Raw genomic sequence first — 23,928 nt, 5'->3', positions numbered from 1 at the left:
TCTGTCCATACTACTTCATTATCCTCATTTTGAAATTTACACTATTTGGAAAAGTTCTTAGGTGGTGCCTCCAATGGTCTGAGCCCACCAATGACTGTGGCTCCAGGCACCCTCCATGGACCACTACATACAGTATACTGGAGGACTTGGTGATGACTAAACCACATGAGGACAGTGGCTGACTTGTCATAAGACACTTTTTGTCCTATGTCCCTGTCTTCTAGTCTGGTCATGGAAGGTGCAGGGCAATGGCAGAATGATGTGAGGTTGTGGGTGGGCAAGGAGGCTGAGAAAGGGTCAAAAGTGCCATGGAAGTCCATGGGGGGAGAAGGGGAGGAGGAAGAAGTAAGAGGACCACATGGGCTGCCAGGCTGGGGTCAGCTGAAGATGAGCAGGGTCTGATTAGGGCGGGCTGTAGGAGGTGGGAGGTGGAGTACAAGAGGGGTCATGCTCAGGGTAGGCATCGGACGGCAGCAGGTGACAGACTACATCCAACCACCACCATCACCACCCACAACCCTATGGGCTCTGAGGTGGTGGAGAAAGTGCAGTAGGGAAAGAGGCCCTGCTGAATGGTACATCTGGAGACAGCTGGAGGAGATAGATGGGTGCTTAGAGACTAGTGGGCAGGGCCAGCAATGTTAAAGATAGGGTATGGCCCCAGACTTTCCCATAATACCAAATTCACAAAACAACCTAATCTTTGGGACTTAACCATGTCTATAAGTGAGGAGTGTGTGTGTGTGTGTCTGTGCATACATGTTGTCCCAGCTACAGTGACTGAACCTAGTAGCATCAAAATAGTGAACAATGTCACTAGATTTACACTACTTCTGGCTCCCAATTAACCAGAAAAATGACCCTCACTATCAAGGTATCAATTACATTAAAATTTAGTGTTAAATACTAATTTATTTGTGGTACATATATATTTCCAAGCGCCTTATGTTCCATACTGTACTTGATTGGTTGTAAAAGATGGAGAAGCTTAAAGGACCTTGTACCCTGTATTTGGACACCAAGAGGGGAAAGAACCCAATTTCTTAAACAATGTGAAACTTTTACTGACTACTTTGAATTGTGATACATATTTGAAGCTTTGAATACATCCAGTCTGAAACTTCAAGGGGCACATATCAATATTATTGTCTATTTCAGTATATTTTAGGAATTCTAACTAAAATGTAGCCCCAGGCATAGGATACTGGTGTTAAAAAGAGTAATGTTCTATACTTGATAATAGAGAATATAGTTCCAAAAATGATTTTATGGAAAAAATAATAAAATATTATCTACTCTGTCTACAAAATGAATTCAGGTAGCAATATTTCATTGTGACATGGTTCAAAAATATATGTTGAGCCTTCTGAGAAATCCTTTTCTCACTGCTGTTCCATTTTCAAAGAAAGTCTCCAAAAGGATTAGCAATTTCAATTTCAGTTGGTTTGCCAATATAACTTCTAGAAAACCAATTCAGAGAAATTCAGGTAAAATATCACTACAATAAAATAAGTGAGTGGATTTTTGGAGTCTATTCCATTTATACCCAATATACCTTTCAGAATCTATTTTTCCTCTTTACTTTTTAACTGAAAAATGAATCCTTACATCAGATTTGAAGGTGAGAGTAACTGATGCTGTCCTTAATCTTCTGCTCCATTCATGATATAAACTCAGGAGTCTAGTTTACTTGGAAATCATTAAAGACATGGACTACAATAGGTTTATTTACCTTTAACTTAAAATGTAAGCTTTCAACTACATATGACTGGGATCCTGACTAATTTCAACACAATTATTAAAGAGCTAATAATTTATCTGGTTGATAGGAAAGAAAGAAATTGCTCATACTTTACAAAGGTCCATGCTCATTTTAACTGTTAAAGTACTTCAATGTACTTGTTTATTATTGAAAAGCCCTCTAGTATCTTGTATCTTAGAAAAGTTATTGCAACCCTGAAAGAGAGGGATTTTGATGCTCAAGTGGTTTCAGATAATCTAGCCTATATCTACCATTGACTAGCTGCTAACTTTCCATCTTCTGTCAATAAATAAAGAAAGAAATAATGAAGATATCACATCTCACAAGATTTTTCTCAGGCTTAAATCAAATAATTTCTTTTAAAAATGCTTATTAAACCATAAACTCTTACTTAATATAGGAATTACTGCTATTATTATTATTATTATTTTTTAATTTTTTTCAGTCAGAGTAGATAGCATTTGTTCTAAAATAAGTTAGTCCTGTATCTTGGGTCAATTGCCTCTAAAATTTTTGTTTAAAAAAGAAGGAAAAATTTTGCCTTTCAACCTTTATCAATGGAAAATATATCACTTAATCTCAAAATAAAATTTCCACAGATGTTTTATTAGTAGAGTGAATTTTAAAAGCTCTAAAATAAGAATATGGTGCAATGGAAAACAATGTTTAGTATCAACATTGAATACGCACAAAGAGTACTGGTCTAATTACACATATTTAGACATGTAGCTAAAGAAGATATACTTCTGGGAGCAACCCAAACTGCTGTTACTATTTTCAAACAAATATGGGACTCAACAGTACCTATTTCAGTGCTGATATTAAATGTCTCACCATGTTTCCATTATAAACTCTTCTTTTAGAGGTTTATAACTGGGCCATAAAAATTCACTTCAAGCACTCCTTGGCATCCAAAAAAGCTATTACAGCCTCCTGGGAAAATAATAAGCATATTTATAGACTATATATATATAAATATCGATTTATTATGTTTACCTATTTTTAAAAATGCACTTGTGACAACTAATCTCCTTTATCAATTTGCTGAATCATATTACCTTATTCAGTTCCATTAACCTAAAAGGAAAAATACAATTAAATCCAGTATCCTTTCAATTGTTTTAAAATATGATTAATCTAGTGTCAATGAAGTATCATTGAGATTCAGAAGTTGCTTACTGGCCTCTAAAACTCAGAAGAGGGACCAGTCCCTTCAATGGGAACAATCTAATTTATTTTGCTGAAGTTTGTTGCTGTATTCTTCCTGTTATGTATTTCTTTTGCAATAATTGTGTACAATCCAAGTGCTGCTACTGAATTAAAGAAATTGTTGTTGTTGTTGTTGTTATGTGCCGTGGAGTCAAACCCGACTCATAGCGACCCCTCCTTGGGTTTCCGAGGCAGTATCACTACGGAAGTAGGATTGCCCAACATAATTAAAGAAATAGTGAAGCTTAATAAATACATATGTTGTCTTTGGATGATTTCTTTAGATTCAGGAAGGCTCAAAATCTACAGGCATTTTTTTTCAGATGAAAAACCATCCAATTTTCCCATGGTTATTCATATACAGAACCAAGATAACTCAAAGGCCTCCTGTGTTTTATTAATTTCAAATATGAAAGGACATCTTGTAAAGGAAATACCTTTCTTGTATTTTATTTGATAGTGTAGACCTAAGACTTTCTCTCCCAGGGTTTTTTTTTTTTTTTTCCTCAAAGTTTCACTGTTCTAAAGCTCTCCCCATTTAGTACTCAATCCTATCGTCTTCATTAGTGAGGTTATGTAATTAAAAATATTACAGAAGGTTGGGTAATCTACTTCCGTAGTGATACCGCCTCGGAAACCCAAGGAAGGGTTGCTGTGAGTCAAATCCGACTCGATGGCACATAACAACACAGATAGACTAGATTCTTTAAAACTACTACTCCTAACAGTAACAACAATAAGCTCCAAACCAAAAAAAAAAAAAAAAAAAAACTCACTGCCATTGAATCGATTTCTACTCATAGCAACCTCTCCTTGGGTTTGCGAAGAGGTATCACTAGGTAAGTAGATTGCCCAACCTTCCTTCCAAGGAGCGTTTTTGTGGGTTTGAACCACCAAGCTTCTGGTTAGCAGGCAAATGCCTTAGGCACTGCTCCACCAGAGCTATAACAATAATACAAGGATTCATAACAGTAAGCACCCCTTACTGAGTACTTTTTATATGCCTGGTATGGTGTTAAGTTCTTTCTAGGCATTATCTCATTAAATTCTCAAAATAACTCTATGACGTCAATGCATGTTTTTGATGAGGAAACAGGATCAAAGGAATGACATGACTGGTGCAACATCACATTGCTAATCAGTAGCAGAGCTAGGAACCAATTTCTGTTCCAATGATAAAGTCTTTAATGATTAAGTTCTACCTATCTCTCTATTTATTTCTAGAATAAAGCCATTATGATTTGATTAAATTAAATGTCCTAACAGGAAAAGAACAGCTGCCACAAGGTTATAGAGGGATAACCAGACAGTGAGACAGCCAAATTGCAAGGCAATAGATAGACCAATAGGCTAGCTATGTCATTTTCTCAAATTCATAATATAAATTTACCCTCTTAGGAGCAGTCTTTAAACTTCCTATACATCTTGCTATTAAAGTCTGAAATGTAGGATGAAACAGTGGCCTATCTGTAAAATAATTGTTAAAAAGAATAATGTTATTTATATTTGAAAACAAGCAACTGAATATTCATTGCATAAAACTAATAAAATTATGTTATTTAAAATGTTTCAAATGGCATCATAACTCCCACATTTTACCAAATACATGCTCAAATATCAACTAATCTATAATTAATAATAATTGAAAATAAGCCACAGACTGGGAGAAATATTTGCAAAATGATACCAATCAAGAACTTACATTCAATATATGCAAAGAACACTTAAATTTTACCAAAAAGAAAGCAAAGAAATCAATTAAAAAGGTGGAAAAATATCTGTACAACTCACTAAAGAAGACATATAGATGGCAAATAGCATGTGAAGAGATGTTCAAATAAGCATATAAAAATGTTCAATATCATATGTCATTGTTGTTGTTGTTGTTATGTGCCATCGAGTCCGCCCCGACTCATAGCGACCCCTCCTTGGGTTTCCGAGGCAGTATCTCTACAGAAGTAGGATTGCCCAACCTTCCTTCCGAATTGTAAATTAAAACAGCAATGAAATATCACTACAAAACTATTGTTGCTGTTCTTGTTGTTATTCCATTTACATCAAGTAGATTCCAACTCATAGTGCCCCTATGTACTACAGAACAAGACGGTGCCCAAACTTGAGTCATCTGTGTTTGCACCCATTGTTGCAGCCACTGCATCAATCCTTGCTTCTAAGGTACATTCTGGCTGTACTTCCTTTAAGACAGATTGCTTCACTCTCTGGCAATCCTTTGTATATTCAATATTCTTCACAAGCACCGTAACTCAAAGGCATAGATTCTTCTTCAGTCTTTCTTATTCATTGTCTAGCTTTCCAATGCATATGAAAACAGAACAAACAAGACAAAAACCAAACTCACTGCTGTCGAGTCGATTCAACTTATAGCAACACCCTCCTTGGGTGTCCAAGGTGATACCTCTATGGAAGTAGATTGCCCAATCTTCCTTCTGAGGAGTGGCTGGTGAAATAATGAATGTTGACATATTCTTTTTGGTGTGGTGACTCACCTGCCATCTTCTTTTGATACTTGGCATTTGACTGCTAACCAGAAGCCTGGCAATTCAAACCCACCAACCACTTCCGAGAAGGAAGGTTGGACAATCTACTTCTGTAGTGATAACCACCTCAGAAACTGAGGGGTCACTATGAGTCGGATCCGACTCCATGACAGTGCCTTGCGTTTTTTGTTGTGTTATTTTGTTCAATATTTTGTTCATAGAATTCTTCAACATTGCAACTGGAGCTTGTAATTTTTTCTTCAGTTCTTTCATCTTGAGAAATGCTAAGTGTATCTTTCCCTTTAGGCTTTCTAGCTCTAAGTCTTTGCACATTTCATTATAATACTTTATTTTGTCTTCTTGAGCTTCAGTTTGAACTTCCACATGAGCAATTGATGGTGTGTTCCACATCAAGAGCTGACCTTTTTCTGACTGATGGCATTTGCTTCTCCTTCACTTTCCACAGGTATAGTTGTTTATATGCCTGTATATTCAGTGCAGCAAGGTTCATGTGCATAGTCATCATTTATGTTGTTGAAAAAGGGTATCTGTATACACTAAGTCACTGCTCTTGAAAAATTGTATCATGTGTTCTCCAGTGTCATTTCTATCACCAAGGCCCATTTTCCAACTACTGATCCTTCTTTTTGTCCAGCATTTGCACTCCAAATATCAGTAATTATCAATGAATCTTGATTGCATATTTGATCAGTTTCAAACTGCAAAGTTGGCAAAAAATCTTCAATTTCTTTATCTTGGGCATTAGTGCTTGGAGGGTGAACTTTAATAGGAGTTGTATTAACTGTTCTTCCTTGTAGGCATACAGATTTTATCCTATCACTGACAGCATGATACTTCAAGACAGATCTTGAAGTGTTTTTGATAATGAATGTGATGCCTTTCCTCTTTGTCATTTCTATCGTAGTAGACCATGTACACTTTTTTATTCAAAAAGGCCAATACTAGCCCATTTCAGCTTCCTATTGCCTAGGATATTGATGTTCAAGTGTTCCATTTCATTTTAGACAATTCTCATTTTTCTTGATTCGTACTTCTAACATTCCATGTTCTGATTACTAAAGGATTTTGCAACTGTTTCTTCTCATTTTCAGTATTACAACATCAGCAAATCACTCAGTGACTCTACTTTGAGGAGGCAGCTCTTCCCCAGTCATATCCTGAGTGTCTTCCAACCTAAGGGCTCATCTTTCATCACTATATTAGACAATAATCTGCGGCTATCCATAAGGTTTTTACTGGTCTGTCCTTTTCGGAAGTAGGTCATCAGGTTCTTCTTCTGAGTCTGTCTTAGCCTGGAAGCTCCACTGAAACCCATCCACCATGGGTGATCCTGCTGGTATTTGAAGTACCAGTAGCATAGCTTCCAGCATCACAGTACTATGCATGCCACCATTGTATGACACACTGACAGATAAGTGGTGGATACAGCTATTAGAAATGCTAAAATTCAAAACACTGACTGTGGTAGTGATGTTTGTGTGTCAACTTGGCTGGGCCTGGTTGGGTGGCTGGGCAGCTGGTGGTAGTTAATCCCCATGATGAGACTGGGTGGGATCTACCACAAGCAGCTGTCTTTGGGAATGTGGTCTGCTTCCTGTATTTAAAGAGAAGTCTTGGGAATGGTCTCTAGCCTATGGCACACTTGGACCCTGCATGTAGCTGTGTCATTGTTCAGCAGCCTGCTATGCTCTGCAGACCTTGGGACTTATAATGGACTTAAGTTAATGGTGTGCGGTGTGGTTTGGTAACATCGGGACTGTGCCTTTTTATTTGTCAGCCTTGGGGCTTCTCAGTCTCAGCAGCCAGTAGCTGTCTGAGTGAAGAAAAGCCTCTAGCTCCAGTGGGCCAGGAGAAGAGGCAAAGCTGGACCCCAAGGTTGAGGGGCTTTCACCCAGCCCCTAGAGCCTGGCACTTTGAACTTGGACTTAAAACCTCCAAATTGTAAGAATAAACTCCTGTTTGTTAAGGCCATCCCATTTGTGGTATTTTCTTGTCAGAGTGGTGCTAGGTAACCAGAACACTGATAGAATTAAATTTTAATTTAAAGGATGTGTAGCAACAGAAGTTTTCATTCATTGCTGATAGGAATTCAAAGGTACAGCTACCACAGCTACTTTAGAAGACAATCTGGCAGTTTCTTACAAAGGTAAACATGGTCTTACGACATGATCCAAGAATTTCCCAAATATACCCAAAGGAGTTGAAAATGAAGTGGTTTACTTTGTTGTTTTACAGTGAACATTCAACTCTCAAGTATACTGCTCATTAATCTTTGTAAAATAACTATTTGTCATAACTGAGTTTGATAAAAAAAATTCTCTTTCTAGGTGAAAAAGACTTCAGAAGAAAATAAACTACATGCTGATAAGCACAAAATAATATTTTGGTAAATATGTTCTAATCTTCTCTTTTACTTCCCTAATACAAAAGAAACAACTAACTCAGTGGTTTGTGTTCTTAAAAGCATTTCTTTTAATGCAATCTTCTTGCATTTTTTTAAATAAAGGCTTTTCTGGTTTTCTTATTATTTCAACTACAATTTACCTTAGATCAAATTAAATCTTAAACTTATAATAAATGTATTATCATTTATAGCTTAAATAATATTATATACTTGTGGTTTGTTATTTTAAATGAAGTCTGTTAACATTTCAATATCTGTATGTGTGTATTTGTAATATTTCCATTTTGCTCTACAATGTTTACAGAATTTAAGAAGTTGTTTTACTTTTAGCCTTATAATTAAATTTTATGCAACTGCTAGTTCTTCACTATAGTATCTCCAATATTGTTTTTCATATGTTCAAAAATATATGTTTAATATTCATTTATTTGGGTTCAAATAATATTTTGACTGGCTATCTTATTGGGCTTACCTTTCATATATTTAAACATTTTGCAGAGTGATGATTACATTCATATATATTAATTTAAAAATATTTCTGAAATAAAATTTTGAAACAATATTGTTTATAATTTTTAATTTTCATCAAGTAGTTTTTGGGAAGGACATTTTCCAGACATATATCTCATATGTAGAAATGGATTTTTATTTAATATATATATATATATATATATAAAATAGGAGCTCTGGTGGCGCAGTGCCTAAGGCACTTGACTGCTAACCAGAAGGCTGGCGGTTCAAACCCACCAGCCACTCCTTGGAAGGAAGGTTGGGCAATCCTACTTCCGTAGTGATACTGCCTTGGAAACCCAAGGAGGGGACGCTATGAGTTGGGGCTGACTCGATGGCAAACAACAACAACAACATATATAAAATACAGAATTTCTAGTATTGTGTGAGACTATATATATTTGAGTAATTTAGATAATGGACATCACTGGGAGCCTGAATGTTACCATGAACCTTTTCTATGCACACTAATGAGAGACTAAAAGAAAAAGTACACACCAAAAACAGTGGTCTACAAGCAGAGACAACTGCTTTATGTATGTTCAAAGTCATCCCCATGGAGTACAAACATCTACTTAAATTCTTAAATTCAGATACAAATAATGTTTTCAAGTCTGTTTATAAGAAATGAAAACATCACAGTAAATATAATGCTCAAGTCTAATTATTTTTATTTGGTAAGCACTGTTAATTGGCAAAATCTAGCTTTTTTTAAAAAAATAAATCTTACTAAAGGGGTAACATTCTAGAGACATTTAATTTCCTAGAATTACTAACCAGGGCAATAATCTTGGGAAAAGGAAATTCTGTTTTAAGGAGAGAATAGGAGATTTTATGTTATTATAATACAACATTCATTTATGGAAGCTTTCTCATCATTAGTCCTTATAGTTACACACAAGATGCAGCCTACAGGATCTGGTTTCATCTTTAAGCTTGGCCCTTTTTAATTTGGATGAGTCCTACGGTGCATATCAAAATCTATTTGGGTGGAACCCCTTAGACCACAGCCCTTAGTTAAGCTTTAACCCTTTAAGCCACCACCAAGGCTCAATATTCAGAAAAATAATAGACAAGCTTACAAAGTGAACATTAACATCAAGTAGTTACACACTCCCTAGGACAACCAACCGTGTGAGATCGATGGGCAGCATTTGCCTAGGGATAGAGCTCAGAAAGCAGGAAGGGATAGGAAAGAAGGATGAATGGAAGCAGGAAACACAGGGAAGAGTGTTGTTACATTGTGACGATTGTAATCAATGTCACAAATCAAACTATACATCAATTGTTGAATGGAAAACCAATTTGCTCCACAAAGTTCACCCAAATCACAATAAAAAGTTAAAACAAAACAAAACAAAACACTATGTTGGGGAAATTCCTGTGAGCCTACTAGTTTTAACAGGTATGAGTGTGTCTTTATTTGGTAAATCATTGTTCCTGCTCATTCTTTGCCTTTCCTGGACTGTTTACTTCCATTATTTCACAGGAGCTTTGTCGGATTGGGTGAGATATTTTATTGTTATTGGTGTACGTAAAGGCTTTTTTATTAACCCATTTTGGGCCTTACAGGATGTTTAAGGTCTGCTTGCACTTCTGTATATCAATGACACCTTTGTCCTGGTTGTCAGTAAAATGAAATAGAACTTGGATTAGATATATACCTTTATCTTACTATAAAGTAAGCTTTTCAAAATGTTATTTTAAATCACAATCCTTAATTTTGAATATCTAATATTTTTGTTGTATTTTGGTTTAATTTTGAGACTCATGTGACTTGAATCTGTATTTTTTAATAATAAAAAAAATATTTCACTGATTATTTTGAATGGAATATCTCTTAATCTGTCAGTTTATCATTCTTTTTAATTGCACCTAGAGACCAAATTCATGATTGTTTTCCACACACAGGAGTCCATTAGTAGTATTCAGGATAAATTACAGGAAGCCAGATCTACTATCTTAAGATCTGAAGTTTTAGATTTCTGTGACTAATAACTTACAAAATACTGGAATTCAAGGCTTTATCCCATTGACTCAATAAATATTTGCTAAATTACTTGATGGCACATAACAACAAACAACAAATGCACATATTAATGCCATTAATACTGTACTTTAGAAGCTTATAATATAAATAGTTTTATTCTTTGACTATTGCTCATATTTTGGGTAAACCACCCAGGAAATGCAATTCAGATTTCCAAATTTTACGTATATTTACACTTCCAAATATCTGAGTGATTTTATGAACATATTTTCATGCTTCAGAAAGGCTCTTCTATAATGTAAGGAAAACAACACTGATTTTTTAAAATTTGTATCATGCCCTAAAAATGATAGATAAGAATGTGCATTTATTCTCTAATCACAAACTTCCTCTAGACAATTCTACTTTAAGATTTGTTCACTATTCTACTTAGATGCATCTACATAGGATTGTCTACCTGGGAGAGGATTTTCTTCTAAAGGATCATTTTTGGGGGCCTTTCTCCTGCCCACTTGCCCTGATCTCTCAGCTGACATGGCTTTCCTGGCTGTGGTTACTTTCCTGACCGTGTCACCTTATAGAAGATCCCCCTCTTCTTCTCTTTTGTACCTGCCTCCTGGTTGTCTGCCTGATTGTTAATGTGTCCTCAGACTTCTGCTTGATGGACTGGTGGACTTCTCTCCCACCTCGTCGTCTGTTTCAGAGGCTATAGTCCTGGCCACTTCCCTGCCACCTGGGCCTCATCTGCCCTACAGGTAAACTTCAACACCTTTTTGGAGTCCTTAGGCCTTCCATTTTTGTCTATACTGCATTTCACTTTGAACGTTAATATTATTTCCTGTAATGTTCACGGGAACCATATAAATTTGCTGCTTTTATAGTCAAAAGTGGTTGATACAGGAAATTTAATTGGATTTCCCCTAATATAAAGTGCAGGCATAAACTGTGCTGCTGAAAATGTTCAGAAATTCAAATTATTTTACTTAGAAGTTCTAAAAGGATTCCATGACCCAAAGGAATAATTTGGTAATTCTTACCTATTATACTTTATAATTATCATCAATTAACATTGTTTACTGTCTTTATGGCAATACTCTTGGTACCTTATGGTTAAAGGTCATTTGTAATTATGCATTAAACAAAAAAAATACTAATACTATTTTAAACATTTTTTCACTTGATTAAATTATGTCTATGTTACTGGAAGAATGATATATTCTTGAGACTGGAAGATGTACATATTTATTTATATATTATTCCTCATAAATGTCCCACTAACGCAGAAAACAACAATTCATATGAAATATTGAAAAAAAATATATATAGTGTAGTTATAGCATAAGGGATCATGTCCTTATTATGATCTCTACATACATATTTATATGCATTATTTATAAATGTACATTTTGCAATGTCTTGACATTTGTAAGCCATGCAAGGCTATGCCAGATATGCTTCAGTGGAAAATGAAAGTGTTTGCCCAGAAATATAAAAATGATGATCTCTCTACTCCTAATATTTATGTATTTTTATTTCTGTTTATAAAAATAGGCCTTAATGTTGTTTCATCTATACAGGCAAAATCCCTGACTTATACAAATCCTTTACTGTCACTGGTAAGTATAGAAATTTCTACTGTTAAATCAGAATTATTTTCCTCTTTGACATTTTACCCTTGCTCTTGCCTTAACATCCCTAAAATGGTCTTCTCTATTAACTTTGACTAAGAACTGATCCAATTAGCTGACTAGGCAGTAAAAAGTAGTAGACATTATTACCATTCTCAGGGCAATGTATTCATGCAAAGCTATCACCCCTTCTAGCCGTAAAATGGGCTGCAAATGCCAACTGTGATGTACTAGTCTCCTATAAATGTTTTCGTTCCTCCAGAACATACTCCTAAATTAATTCAAGCTCAACCAATTTCCAATTCATCTCTGTTTCTCATTTGTAATGCCACCTCTATTTGGTTTGTGACTCTCATTTCTCTGAATAGTGACTTCTAATACTCAATCATGGTCTCTGATTTGAATACAACTCATTAGATTTCCTGGCAAGAAATGACTTTTCAAAATTTATATACACTAACCAGTCTCTAAGACTCAACTTATTAACCATATTCCCAAGAAGGACACTGGAAGCATGCATGTCTACACCCTTGCCATAAGTTCTTGTTTCCTTAGTCTTACCTCCAGTCCAGTCGTTACCTCCTCCACATCTCTCTCTCCATGCTTTGATCTATATCCCTTCACATTCCTGTTCTTCAAACTGTCTCTAGAACCTTTGCTCCATCTCAAGGAGGAAGACAGTGTCTCCCAGGTGTGTCACTTGGGAGGAATAAAATGTAGCAAGGGCCAGGAAGAATATCCTGGGAGCTGTCATGTGCACACATGAAGCCATAGTTATGAAAGCAGAAACTGCCCTGCTACATTTTTGTTCTATTAACATCATGAACAAACCACTTTTTGGGAAATAATTCAAGTGTGAATTCCCATTCTTTATTATATTTACTTTTTCCTTATCATCTTGAGAAATCTTTAAAAATAATTCAGCTTGCTGGGAAGAAGAGTATTGAGATATTGTGAAACAGTATGTTTTAGCTGATGCCACTGGCTTTGCAGATTGAGGAATGGATCCACAAGTTAAAGAACATTATGAGTGACTTCTAGAAGCTGGAGAAGGCATGGAAATGGATTCTCCTTTAGAGCCTTCAGAGAATAATCTAAGCCTGTTAACATCGGAGTTTATTCCAGTGAGAAAGTTATCAAGCTTCTGACTTACAGAACTGCAAAATAATAAAATTTTGTGTTGTTTTGTCACTAATTTTCAGGTCATTTGTTATAGAAGCGAGAGGAAACTAATATGCCCTTCATGATTCATGAAAATACTCACCAATAATACTCTAGCTTTGCATGCAGGGACCAAAGGGCCTCAACCATATGTAAAGGAAAGAAACAAGGGTAAATAACCAGTAAGAGTATGGCATTGATCACTAAACGATATTGGGTATATAATAGCAGTAGTTGACTGTACAGTTTCTACTCCATAGTTTTTCAGCTTGTTTTACCAGTCCTATTCTCTTGTCTTTCTAATGTGCCCTCTCTTCCCTATGTCCCTTCAAATACATACCTATCGCCAATATATAAATACTACAAGGTTATATATTGTTCCTAATCTATAATACCATCTGATGGAGAAACTTCAAAAAAGTTTCTTTCCCTACTTTTGTCACTATATAATTTTTGCCTACTATTAGCATCCAATTAATTCAAACTATCTCTTGATCTTTTAAAACTCTCTTTTCAACCTCTACCTATTTTAAGTTTTCTCTCCATACTTATCCAGAAGGAAAAAAAAAAAAGAAAAGAAAAAGCCATTGCTGGCCTTTTTTGAGCAATTTATTTAAATGTCTAAATTGCAGTTCTCTCCCTTAAAAAAGGAAGAAAGACCTAGAAATCTACTTCCAGAAAATCAGCCACTGAAAACTGCACGGGGCATGGTTCTCTGACATGAGTTGAAGCAGACTCTGTGGCAACATTTTTGTTCTATTCCTAAAAAAGTAGTGATAAGTGTACCTACCCACTAGGATGATTTTAAGAATAGCTAATGCACATAAAGTACTTCAGCAAGCAGATTAAAAAAATTAAAAAAACTTTCAATAAATGTTTCCTATTATTATTTTTATTGAATCAATGACATTAATAAATGAAGCTTTGAGATAACTCCCAACATCACAAAGTTATATTAGCTTCAATAGTTTTTTTTTCCCCCATAACCACATACTTTGCTAATTTATGTTCTTTTTCTTATAAAACAATATTCAAGAAAAAATGAAATATAATTACTTAATTTTATTAATTTGGAACTTCATTTTTCAAATAATACATTTAATTTTTTATTACAAATCATGTCAGAAAGCAAGTCTTGGGAGTTATTTAATATTTTTAGAAGCTAGCTTCTCTAGTTGGAAGGAAGACTGGGCAATCTACTTCCCTAGTGATACTGCCTCGGAACCCAAGGAAGGATCGCTATGAGTCAGATTGGACTCCATGGCAGTGAGTGAGCTTCTCTAGAGATGCACTTCAAGCTCTCAACAATAGGGCTGTACATAATTGTACATAGTTGAGTTTCAGCACATATTGCACTAATATTTACTTTCTGGACACATAAGATACATGGATACTCTAGTAAAATTATGATTTAAATTATCAAAGGCAAGATCAAGAGAAATTATTGATTTTCTTCGGGCACAAAGATCTTCAAATGAAATATAATGCCAATTTTTCTTATTAAATTTATTGGCATATTGACTTAAAGACTGCAGAACTTTAAAAATGAACTCCCAATGCCAACACTTGTTTCTTATTTATTTTTATATTTTCTAATAATCTAGCTCTTTACATAAAGAGCATTAAATAAATATAATTTATTTAATATTAAATTCAACAAACTAATATTTATTACAAGGAGTGGGTGGGTTCACTCATCAAGATGATGGATGCTGGTCTTTCTGTGGTCCATGCCTGAGAACTAAGAATTATTGTTCCCTCTCTGCATAATCATTTCTAATTTCCTGGACAGTTGTCTTGGCATGTTATCAACTCGGGGACCAACGTTCTAGCCCTGACCACTCTCTGACCTCCTGGTCAAGAAAGGGGAGATCACTGTCCTTTTCAAAATGTAGAATTTTCTCAAAACTTAACATTAAAGACCTTAATATGATTCAAATTCAATAGTTAGATATTAAATGTTAATAAATTTTCCTTTGATTTTTCATTTCATTCTCAGTGCCTTCTCAAAATTTTGTTTTCAAGTTATAAACATCTTTCTCCCACAACATAAATGAAAGATAGTCTAGCCTCAGCTCAAATTCCACGAGTCTGACCTTCGTTTCAATTACTGAAAGCTGCATAATTATATTATTAAAAGTGCTGGACCCAAAAAAGCAGGCATTTTTTTTCTTGAAAATATTTTAATGAACCTCAGAGTGAAATTACCTAGGTGAATTACTAAAAACTGTATCATTGTTAAACTGCCTTTTTATTATCCACTAATTAAGACATTGCTTTTACTTTCCTTAATGAACTTAATTGGCACTGGGACTTTTCTTTCTTTCTCTCTTCTTTTTTTGTGTTTTCTTTCTGCTTATTTATGTGTTTTAGCAATAAAGAGTTGCATTCTCAGCAAATCATAAATTTTATTTTTTTATACACAAAACCATTTTCTAGGAGCCAAGACTTAATGATTTATGGAGATTTATTTCATTTTTAAACACACAAAGGAGCTGGAACAACAGAAAGACCCTTATATCAGACCCATAAAAATAAGTAATAATTAAAAATTAAGCTGGAGTTGATTAGTATTCATAGGCAGTAACCAGGTTCATGACAGCATTGAGATCCAAGTTTTTCTTCATTCAGTAATGCAGAATTAGCATAAAACAGCTTTGATAACTCTAAAACTCTTCATGCTTTTAGGTAAATTTTTAATTTCCTACACATTTACTTATTCAGCTATTGGTCTCAGGATTAGGAAAATAAAATTAAATCTATGCTAAGGAGTAGTACTGACCCAGTGGAGAATATGCTCCACTCTTAAAAGTATGCTAAACATATTCTTTAAAGTTTCTCATTACAAATTATTTACTTACCAAATGTGATTGCACGTGCTTGCTTTATTTAACTGCTTTATTATTTTGATTGCATACCTTCTAAATATGTTTTCAACTAAGATAATTGTGTTAATTTGCATCTTGAAAGGGAATCTGTCAAGACAGAGAATTGTCATCTAGGTAATCTCTGGTGAGTTAAAAAATATATATTTTCTATGATTTATTAGATTCGTAAAAGTCAATTACCCACTTACCCTGTAATCCCTAAATTTTCCTCTATGGTTGTCTTTTAAGTCTTTGTAAGGAAATGACTTTAAGACTGTACTTTAGAAAATTCTAGGGAAACCATTTTAAAAGTAAAACTTAGTGGTTTTACATAACTGAAAAATGAGACCTCCCAAAAAAGATGGTAGTTTAATATTTTTTTTTCTTAGCACAAGAGTGATGAAATCACCAAAAAATAAATAAAAAAATAACAGTTACAGAATAACAAAAGTCATTAATGAACTGTAGTACCTAAATTATAAAACCTTAACATCAACTAAGTTTAGGAACTTACAAACTTAACTTGATGTTAAGGTTTTATAATTTAGGTACTATGGTTTATTAATGACTTTTATTATTCTGTAATTGTTCAAATTTCTTTTTTTTTTTTTCTTTTTTTGGTGATTTCATCTCTTCTGTGCTAAGGAAAAAATATTAAACTACAATCTTCCAAATAAGATATTTTTATAAGTATCTATCTCAATCAAATAAAACCCCAGAGATACTAGGACAAATTAATTCAGGCTTAAAAGATTGGTGACTCAATTGGTCAGTGTGACACTAGAATTACCAGAATTAAGAAAAAATGGCTCAAGCTCTCTGCCCAGTTATCAGGTTATATGTTGTCACTGGTTCTTAGTGAAGTTGTTAGAGTCATATTAGTATGTCAAAAGACCTAAAACTAGTTATTCTTTTAACAGTATTGTCAAATATGAGACTTTTAGAGAATAACTTAGTATAGTGGAGAAACCACCAAAAGTATATATTCTATTATTTTTGGACTCATGTTCCAAAAAGAAAAAGAGAAAGACAGACAGAACAGAGAGTCAGAGAGAGAGATTGAGAATTAACTGCATTTCTTTTTATTAAAGGGGTATTTAAAGTCCAACTTTTATTATGTGTTCGTGGAGAACAATTTACTGCCCTAAACCTCTATATTGTTAACATAATAATCACAATAAAACCAGAAAGAAAAGTGCAATGACTCTTGCTTCCAGGAGTGACAGAAGTTAGAGCATGGGTGAGATTTCAATGAACTATGCTTATAAGTGTCCATGAATTATAGATGGTGGCAGAGTTAGATGCATTATTTTATCTCAAATTAGAGCCAGATATTGTGAAGCAAGATGTCCTTGTAGCAATCTTGGCAAGTGTTGGCAGCAAGAATAAGGGTTCAGCAATATATTCCTTAAAGAAATAGATAATTAAGTACTATCTAATTATCTTATCTATACCTTTTGAAAGGTTAACACTTTCATGTTTTAAAGTCTAGATAACAAGAAAAATATGTAATGACCTGAATATTATACTTCCTGAAATTTAATAGTTTCTAAGATTGCTTTAACATTTTTAATCCTGTAATAATGGGGAAGAATAAATAATAATTCGTTATTATTATTTTAGTCCAAGCTCTTTTCTAGGCAAGAGTGCATTGGAAACAATGTGGCTAGACACTAACTTCTCCAAGTGTGTTTGAGAAGAAAACAAACAACCAAACAAAAAAAACGAGATCAAGGGTTTTTTTGTAAGGGGAAGGGCTTGTTCTTACTACATGTACCACTCTCCAAAGGGTCCACTTTACTTTTTTCATCACACTGATTTCTCACTTAAACTGATATATTGTCAATATCAGTTCTCTTTTAGTAGAGAAGAAAATGGGACTCCTTATGATGTTCTGTAAATGTTTAATAAATTTTTATGAAAAGACTGGGCAATCGACTTCTGCAGAGATACCTCCTCGGAAAGCCAAGGAGGGGTCGCCATGAGTCAGGACCAAATCGATGACAGTGAGTTTAGGTTTTTTTTTGTTTGTTTGTTTTGTTTTATATTTTGTAAATAAATTCTTATATTTATTGTTTATTTAATAAAACAATACGTATTAACATACCAATTATGAATTAAAGTATAAAGTAAATGAATTATATAATTGACATATGTATATAGATAAATAAGAAACAAAATAATAAGACTAATTCTAAATACAATTAAAATAATATTAAACATCAATTTTGTTAATAAAACATTGCTAATATCTATTTAATAAACTTATAAAATACCACATTTTTATTTATATTAAAATAAAATAATATTAGAATTTAAGATACACAATGCTGCATAAATACCAAAAAAGACCTGTGTTTCCTTCATCCATTTAAGAAATACACATTACAAACACAAGTGGAGCTTCCCATGACTTCACACACCCTCTCTTCCTTCTCTCCCCACATAGGTAACTACTTTCTTCAGTTTGTCATGAATTGGTCCTATGAATAATTTCTGTAATAATAATTTTTATATTTTTTCTATGTATATATGGATCTCTAAAACATGGATAACAATTTTTGCAAGCTTTAAAACTTTATGAATATGCTACCAAAGACATGTATTTTTCTGTCCATTGCTCTTTTTAAGATCCAACATTTTGGTAGTGAGATATATTCAAGTTAATAGATGTAATTCAAGCTCCTCATCATCACTGCTAAATTATATTCAATTGTGTGAATAACTAAGCATATTTCATAATCTATTGTTGATGGCTGATTCCAATTTGATTTTGCAATGATAAACAATGCTTCTATTAATACCTTTAAACAAGTCTCATTGTAATATGTGAGAGTTTCTCTAAATTAGATAGCTAAGAATAGAATTCCTGGGTCTTAGTATATATGCATATTTAGATTTTTATGTCTTGACAAGTTGGCATGCAAACTATTTTATATGAATATATGTGGCCAGCAGTGTTTAATATTTGCCTTTGTTTCAATCCTTGCCAATTCTTGGTATTGTCAGACTTTTAATTTGTACTATTCTGTAGTTGTAAAAGAGGAATTTGTATTTCATTTGCTTTCTCCTAACTAGTTGAATATTTTCCCATTTGTGGGGCATGAAGATTTCCTCTTTTTGAATTGCTTTTACATATTTTTTGCCTATTTCCCTACAGAATGGTTCTCCTTCCTCTTTATAATCTTTTCAATTTCCAAATAATAATCCTTCATCAGTTGTAAATATGACACATTCTCCCTGACTGTAGCTTATTATGTTTTCTCTCTTTTTGAAGCACTGAATTTTCAATTTTGATTTAATATGTGGTATTTTCATTACTCTTTATTTCTAAGCAAAATTAAGCTCTTTAGCTAAACAAGCTAAGCTTGCTTTAAGCAATTTTAAAAATGGTAAATTCATAATAATGATAATTGAATTTGAATAGTAAATACTAAGATTAAATGCAAATAACAGTAATAAAATGGATATATAGCTATTCAATAAATTTGCTATTGATCAGACATTTAAATTTCCACAGTTGAATGTTAAGGAGGTCCTTTTATCATCTTTACTTTACAAATATAAGTCATGTATGTAAACCTTTTAGCATAGTTTCTGGTTTTTATTATATGTACTAATATCTAATGATGGGACCTCTGGTGGCCTAGTGCTAAGACATTTGCCTGCTAACCAGAAGGCTGGTGGTTCCAACCTACCAACCACTTCTTGGAAAGAAGGTTGGGTGATCTACTTTTGCAGTGATATCACCTCGGAAACCCAAGGAGGGTTTGCTATGAGTCGGAGCTGACTCTAAGTCAATGAGGTTTTTTTTTTTTTTAATTGTTTTTTTTTTAAGTAATAGAACAAAGGTATTTTTCTAAATGTATTTCAGATTGTCTGTTAGTGTAATTAATGCTTCCCTCCCTACTACATACCATTTGGATATTCTAATTTTTCTTTAGTAGCCATCATGGTAGTTCCTATATTTGGCTTTAAGATCCAAGACTGAATATTGTCTAGTTATTAGGTCACCCTATACCAAATCCAGCCTTTTACTACTCTATTGCAAAATACATATTTTGCAGCCATATATATATATATTGTGAAAATTGAGAAGAAATGTTGACTTTTCTGTTCCTAAATTTCAGGTTCCATAAATTAACATTAGTTTATGAAAGGTCTATTTCTGCAATCTGTATGCTATAAATCAAGAAGGATTGCATTTATCTTTTTTTTTAACTTCTACTAAATGGTTCAGTTTAAAATATAAAATATATCAAAATACATACATATTGGCTATAAAATGGAAGCACAGAAATAACAAAATATGAAGCAAAATGAAATAGAATCTTAATTAGAAAGATTGACTAATTTATAGAATGTGTAGTGCCTAAGGCACTTGACTGCTAACCAGAAGGCTTGTGGTTCAAACCCACCAGGCACTCCTCCGAAGGAAGGATGGGCAATCTACTTCCATAGTGATGCTGCCTCAGAAACCCAAGGAGAGCTCATTATGAGTTGGATGCTATGAGTCAGATCCGACTCGATGGCACATAACAACAACAACAACAACAATAACACATCTGAATAATTTAAATATTAAAAACAATATAGAAAATAAAAAACGACTACTAATAGGCATTCATAAAGACAATTCCTGAATGATTACTTCCTTTGAGTTCAAATTACTGATATTAGGTGCTGAGCAGTTGATTATTTTATCATAGCAAGTCCATGTGACAGAGTAGAACTGCTCTACAGAATTCTTCAGCTATAATATTGACAGAATCTTACTGTCAGGTGTTTCTCCTGAAGAGCCACTGGCTGAGTTCTAACAGCCAAATTTCTAATTAGCAACTGAAAGTTTAACCATTGTACCACTGGCTCCTTTTAAAGATTGTTATGGCTCAGTTAGTAGCTAAAATTGAATAAACATTCACATGAAAAATTTGGAAGGGGTATTTGACAGCTTTCAGGAGATGATTATTCTGTAAAGACATGAAATGGAAAAGAAAGTTGAAAAAAAGAACTAATGTTCCAGTTGTAGACCAAACTCATTAAGGAGGAATCAAATTATCAAAAACTTTAAAACTATTTTAGACTAAATAGTTACAAAAATTTGTACTAACTTTTCTGCATGTTTTTCTTTATTCTTGTTCTTTCTTTTCTTTGTGGTTCCTTGTCATAATGAAATGAATGAGCAAGAACTTACAAGTCTTCTTGGGTGACAAACAATGAAGGAACTAAAGAGATGAAAACTTATTTGCTCTCTTGATGTCCTATATATTCACTACATAGTCTAGATATGTTATGTCATAGACTGTCTACATTCCTTTCCATTATTAAGTGCAAGGTAAAACTGGTCATCATAATTAAGTAAGAGATGACTGATAATAAGAAAAAATGCAAATAGAAATATCCCTATATTTGCAATAGCCAATCTTCTTATTTTTCCAACTGCTTTATAAATTCTTTCTTCCAAATTAATTAAGAATGTTTTACTAGGTCATGTAAAATTTAAAAGTATACTTAAGTGAGAAAACCCAGCCAAAAAGACAAAATGGAGAGAAGGTCTTACAATGGAGCTAATCCCTGCTATACCTGAGTCCATCGTTGCAGCCACTGTGTCCATCCATGTCATTCAGGGCCTTCCCCTTTTTTGTTGACCTTCCACTTTACCAAGCAGGATATTCTTCTTCAGGGAATGGTCCCTTCTGACAACATGAGAGTAAGTGAGACAAAGTCTGGCCATTCTCATTTCCAAGGAGCATTCTGGCTGCATATCTTCTAGGATAGACTTGTTTGTTCTTTTGGAAGTCCATGGTACTTTCAGTATTCTTCACCAACACCACAACTAAAAAGCATCAGTTTCTTTGATCTTTCCTGTTCATTGTCCAGTTCTCACATGCATATAGGTGATTGAAAATACCATGGCTTGGATTTGGTGCACCTTAGTCTTCACACAGACATCTTTGCTATTCAGCATTTTAAAAAGGTCTTGGTTTAAATTAATTGTGATTATAAGACTAATAGAAATAACTGTTCAATAATAATTACCATTTCTGATCTTAGTGAGAAATGTTCCCAAGTATCAAAAGGAGAGATCTGCATATTAAAAATTAAATTATCCCTAATGACACCCTTGATTTGAAGCATTTACTGATGAAGATCAAAGACTAAAGTATTCAATGCATATTACACCTCAACATAAAGAAAACAAAATCCTCAGAACTGGACCAATACATAGCATCACAATAAATGGAGAAAACATTGAAGTTGTCAAAGATTTAATTTTACTTGGATTCACAATCAACACCCATGGAAAAAATAGTCAAGAAATCAGTCATTAAACTGGACAAATCTGCTCCAAAAGACTTCTTTAAAGTTTTAAAGAGCAAAGATGTCACTTTGAAAACTAAGGTGTGCCTAAGCCAAGCAGTGATATTTTCAGTCTCCTAATAAGCAAGTGAAAGTTGGACAATGAATAAGGAACACGAAAGAAGAACTGATGTCTTTGAATTTTAGTGTTGGTAAAGAATACTGAAAACACTATGGAATGGTGGGAAAATAAACAAATCTGTCCTAGAAAAAGTGCAGCCAAAATGCTCTGTGGAAGCAAGAATGGCCAGATTTCATCTCACCAACTTTGGTCAGGTTGTAAGAAGGGACTGGTTCCAAGAGAAGGATATTATACTTGGTAGAGTAGAGGGTCAGTGAAAAAGAGAAAGAACTTTAATGAGATGGATTGGCATAGTGGCTGCATTGATGGACTCAAACACAGCAAGGATTGTGAGGATGTCACAGTGCTGGGCAGTGTTTTGTTCTGTTGTACACAAGATTGCTATGAGTTGGAGCCAACTCAACGGCACCAAACAACAACAACAACAATGACATCCTTACATTGAACACAGTAACAAGCCATTTCTCATAAACTAAGAGCATAATATAAAAATGCAATTTATTTTTTCTATTGTTATGATTTACCAAAAACAAGTTCTATAGTAATATCTTCCATGAAACCCAACTTACATTTGCTGCAGAAATTCCCTAGCATTTAAAGTCCTACTGGAAAAGACTATTTTTAAGGGTTCAGAGACATTGTCTTTTTACTTGAAAATTAAATTTCAATCATTATATTTTATAATATGATGAAAAGCAGTTTCATTGACTTCATTGGCCTTTTAGCTTCTCTTTCATGTATTGCATCCAAAATCCAAAAACCAAACTCACTGCTTTCAAGTCAGATCTGACTCTAAGCAACCCTCCTTGGGTTTTGAAGTGGTATCACTGCGGAAGTAGATTGTCCAACCTTCCTTCTGAGGAGTGGCTGGTGGGGTTGAACCACCAGCTTTCTGATTAGCAGTAAAATGCCTCAGGCACTACCCCATCACATCCAAAGTACTCTCCAAATACTCTTGAAATATTCTCTTAGTATATAGCACCCCCTCCCCTCATATCACATGAAGAAAATTCTCTTTGAAGTCTATTCATATTCAAAAGGCATGGAGAAAATCCTGTCAATAGTAGACCCCAAAACAATACAGACTTTGTGTGTGTGTGTTTCTTCAGAAGCAGCTACTTTACTAATGTTCCATTCAAACAGAATACTTTATTTTCAAAAAGTTATTTGCACATCCTTAAAACCTCTTCTAAGATCTTTATCAAACCTTTCTGAGAACTTAGGTAAATTGGTTTACTTAGGCTTTTGTCTATTGCCCTACTAAGTTTATTTATTTATTTATCTATTTATCTATCTATCTATCTATTTATTTATTTATTATTGTGATTTGTGTCAAGATTTACAGAGCAGATTCACTTTCCATACAGCAGTTCACATACACTTTGTCTCATGACATTGACCATAGTTTACCACAATGCAACAGCTCCCCTCCCACT

The 23,928-nt window shown here is 33.9% G+C and overlaps 1 protein-coding gene across 1 annotated transcript in view; it reads right to left on the bottom strand.

The window, feature by feature from the left end:
* The window catches only part of DGKB (diacylglycerol kinase beta), a 913,416-nt gene that overhangs the window by 326,922 nt on the left and 562,566 nt on the right, over window positions 1-23,928 (bottom strand). The window lies entirely within an intron of this gene.

The sequence above is a fragment of the Orycteropus afer genome, unplaced genomic scaffold (assembly GCF_000298275.1).
Source record: "Orycteropus afer afer isolate SDZICR_OR568_19922 unplaced genomic scaffold, OryAfe1.0 scaffold00008, whole genome shotgun sequence".
Lineage (NCBI taxonomy): Eukaryota > Metazoa > Chordata > Mammalia > Tubulidentata > Orycteropodidae > Orycteropus > Orycteropus afer.
The sequence above is the reverse complement of the archived record's forward strand: the minus strand, read 5'-3'. Positions and strand labels throughout refer to the sequence as shown.